Raw genomic sequence first — 4,817 nt, 5'->3', positions numbered from 1 at the left:
AATAATATATTAATATATGGTATAAAATACTAAAAGTGGTAATATATGTAATTGTTTATAAGTAAAAATAATATTAGTATATATAATAGTAATATATGTCTAATAAGGTAGTTTACCCTTTTATGTATTATTTGTGAACCCAAGTGAACCATAATTTCTCCTTTTGTTGGTTCAAAGCTTATAACAACTTGTAGACTTAATTTTTCACAAATTAGCTTTCAAGCAAGAAGCATAAGAGAAAAGGTAAAACTTGTCCCTAAGTGGTTGAATAGACCAAGCATCACCTCTAGTGAATATGTGTTCCCTAGTTTCTATCATCTAGGGTGGTAATTGAATTTTAGCTTCTTCTTCAATGAGTCTAAACATCTATTCATATATTCCATAAGTAGCAAACAAATATTGGCTTGAAGTCCCTAAAAGTTTCAAGGTGAGAAGTTTTAGGGATTAGGATTTTTTTTTAATGTTTTTATGAAATTCACTATTTTGACATACACGTTATACTCTTATACTTTTTTGTTTCAACTTAAGTGACACTATTTTTTAGTCTTTCCTAAGAAGAAGAATATCTTTCTATAATTAGAAACAATTCAACTTTAAAAGTTTTCTTAAACATCGTGGGAAGTCAAATAATGTCACATGAATTAAAACATATTTTATGAGTTATGACCTTAATGCCAGCATACAACTTCTTATTCCTTTAGTCAAATTTTTTAAACACATTTTAACGACTCTTGGGTGGGTCAGGGGCTGATTAACACCCACCATTCCTATAGTCCATTGACTTATTAGAATGAGGAATACTACTTTTTGAATTTGAAAATAATATTTTAGACAAAAGGGAACTCACCTTTTGAGTTTTGAGGTTCTTATGTTGTGTAGAAATGAGAAATGGAAAATTAATCTTATTAGGAGGCAAAAGTACAATATTTATGTTGCCTTAGGCACGGATACTTTGTTAAATTTAGTAATGACAAGACATCTTATACAAATTCTTGGCCCATTTGCTAGCAATTATTGAGGTATGTGGTTGTAAATTAAGCATGTCCATAATTATAATTTGCCTACTCTAATGAAACATGAAACACAATTTATGACTGTGTAATTAGTATGTTTGATTTGACATCACTTCTTACTCTTTCTATCCCAAATTGATAATTATTCTCAGATCAAAAAATGTCCGGAAATAATTGTTGTTTTAGAAATTCAAAACTAAAGTGGACAAGTATTTTTAAATGGAAAAATCCTTTTGGCCAGAAAATTTGGCCAGGTAAAATGACATATTTCACACTACGTTATTTTATTTTTTTGAACATTTTTACCATTTTAACTTTAATACCTTTTAATTAAAAAATGGAAAAAAGATCAGTTTATTTTTAAATAAAAAGAATATTATAGACTTTTTAAACTTCTGATAGACTTTTTTAATTATATATGCCCTTAATATTCAATAAGTAGTTGTTTTTAATATTATTTAATCCTCCAAAAGACCTCTAATAAATAAGAATAACTTAGTAAACCAGAGGGGGTTAATATTCCTCAGGAATGTAAAGTTATTCCTATATAAAATAACAAGATATGCAACTAAAAAAGTACGAAATCAAAGATTTTATTTATCTCGAAATTTATGAACAAAATGAATTGAATTAGCTCCTAGGATACGGAGTCGCCTTTGTCAGGGAGCGCATCCTCAATGTGGGACTTTTCGACACAAATCTGGATTTAGTCGGACTCCAATATGGGTAAAACAAAAAATAAAATAAAATAAATTATTTTGTAACTTCACTTCTAGAAGCTGCTTATAAAGCTATTTCCATGCTACTTTATAAACTACTTTAGGAAGCTATTTGTAAACTTTTTATGGAAGCTAATTGCAGAGCTACTTATAAGCTATTTGTAAGTTGCTTATAAGCTTCTTCAAGAAGCTATGAGAGTAATCAATGGACATTCACCAGTGTATTTATAATAATTCACCTTTGATGTTCATTAATAGATAATATAGCCCATTAAAATCTTACTAGAAAAAATCTAGTAAGAAAAAAAAAGTACATAAATCTAGAATACGTATTATTAAATGTCTCATTAAAATTTTATCAAGAAAAAATCAATGGGACAAAATCTTGATTAAGACAAAATGAGTGCAACGTATATTTTACATTTTCTAATTAAAGAATCACATAATTCTTAAAGATGATAGTATATTTTAATTTTGTATATTAGTCTATCATGTGTTGAGGTTGACAGTGTCTTTATGATCAAACTTGTCAAGTTATCATTAGACAAACGAGTTAATCATTTGTATCTATATAGTTACATCGTCATCATATGATATTGTTGAAATTCCTTACATGGGAACAAATAACATGTCTATCGATCAAATGAATGTCATTACCATGTCTAACAAAAAATACTTTACAATACTTGTTACGATACACACGTTCATACCAAGAATTCATTTGCAATATACAATTGGTTTTTCATGTAGGAGTAAAACTATATCATGTTGATAGTTATAGCAAGATATATAAATGCTTCAATTGCACAAAGATCTGGTAATTATCAAGATTTATCATATTGATAATTATTTTCACATCGGCATGTTATAATAAACGTAAAATTCATATTCTCAGAATCTTTTACAATATTGCAACATATATTGTAGATAACATTGGTGATATATCATTTGTATCTATTTGCAACGTGATATAAGATATTAATGTATCATCACTTCTATTATTTTTAGGTATCTAAACCTCTTATAAGGTTTCATAAAGTGTTATGCCGTAGTTTCATTCAAGTATTATGATCATTTGCTCCTTTTTCCCTTTCAATGATTATTGTATTTGAAATTGATTAGTCTATCAGACTTTATCATTTGGTGACAGTTAATAAAAGCATTTGCAACTCAAATATGAGATTAGTTTTGGATCAACAAATGCATTTGAAATTTGATTTGAATAATCTTTGGATGAGGATTAATTACACTAGTTATAAATCGTTAAGTGACCGTCTTTAAGGAAGTGAGGGAATCAAGTCGGTAATCCAATTTTGTTTTAGATATGACAAGTCCATTTTGCACTTGAAGTGAGTATGAGTTTGCTTGATCGTCTGTAGGATTGTCCACGCGATTAAGGACTTTCTTTATTCTATCAATCTTTCAGACTAACTCAATAGGGTTTGATACCTTCAAAGAATAAGGCGGAGGGAGGGCTAATTCTGAAAAATAATAGGCCCTTACTTCAGAATGTAATATTAAATACTTTAATACATATCAGGATCTTGAACACGATAATCTTACATAGAGATCGTTAGGGGCACATGCCTGATGCGGAAGACATCATCACAGAGAGAAGCGGAAGTGTTAGTCGTAAATTGGTTTCTACCTCCTTGTCCTAACTTTATGTTACCACAACCGTCAGCGATGGAATTATTGTAGAGAATATGTGATAACCCTAATTAAAATTAAATACTTTAATACATAATATTAGTATCTTGAACACGATAATATTACATAGAGATCTTTAAGGGCACATACCTGATGCGGAAAACATCATCACAGAGAAAAGCGGAAGTGTTAGTCGTAAATTGGTTTCAACCTCCTTGCCCTAGTCTTACGTTACCACAACCGTCAGTGATGGAATTATTGTAGAGAATATGTGATAACCATAATGGGTGGAGGGAGGACCAATTTATAGAGGTTATGACTTAATCTGGCACGTCCATCAAGTTACCAATGTACGGACTAGATCTATTCCTTATTAATTATTATTTATGGTATTACTTGGGTTACAAATAAACTTGGGCCATAAGTAAGAAATAATTAATAATAATTCTTACATTCTCCCACTTGGCCCAAAGACCATATACCATTAATAATTAATAAACATTAGTTGCGCATATAATAAATCTCTTCTATAATGTCCATCATACATACCACAATATAACAACTACTAATGCGAGTTATGGCAGTTGTACATAAATTTTAAGCTACATACTTCCTTCCATATACTACTACATTAGCAACTTATCAAACTAGGTTCATAAGCTATAAAAACATATAACATTACTGCCCACAATAATGTCTCATAGAGACTTATCTTGTAATATCTCAAAACAATAATGTGTACACCATTATGAGAAACAAGAAATTCATTAATGTATATCAGAAACACATAATTGAGCTCAGAGTGTTAAAACATCATAAATGTATCAATCGTAAGTACAACCAAGACTCATTCTTTGAACATGTTCTTTAAATGTCTTTGGTTGTAAGCCTTTGTTAACGGATCTGCAATCATGAGATCAGTTCTAATATTTTCAAGTAACACTCTTTGTTTCTGAACTTCTTCCTTAACAGTAAAGTACTTTAATTCCATATGTTTGGCACATTTGGAGTACTTATCGTTCTTGGAGAAGAATACTACTATAACATTATCACAATAAATTTTCAGCGGCTTGGTAATGGTGTCGACAACCCCAAGTCCTGAAATAAAGTTCCACAGCCATAATGCATGAATTGAGGCTTCATAACATGCCACAAACTTTCTTTGCAGTTTTTTTTAGTGATCAATTCCAGGATTACTTTGATATCTTCCTAGCATTCCCACCGCAAAACTAATATCCGGTCTTGTGTAAGTTTGAACATATATCAAACTTCCAACAATAAAAGATGAAGGAATTGCTTTCATTTCTTTTCGTTCTATGTCAGTCTTTGCGCATTGCATGAGATTAAATTTGTCCCATTTTTTTTAATAGGAAATATTCTTGCTGAACAATTGTTCATGTTAAATCTCTCTAGAACTCTTTTAATATAGCCTTTT

Source organism: Solanum tuberosum, unplaced genomic scaffold (genome assembly GCF_000226075.1).
Source record: "Solanum tuberosum cultivar DM 1-3 516 R44 unplaced genomic scaffold, SolTub_3.0 scf00560, whole genome shotgun sequence".
Taxonomy (NCBI): Eukaryota; Viridiplantae; Streptophyta; class Magnoliopsida; order Solanales; family Solanaceae; genus Solanum; species Solanum tuberosum.
Note: the sequence above shows the minus strand (reverse complement) of the source record.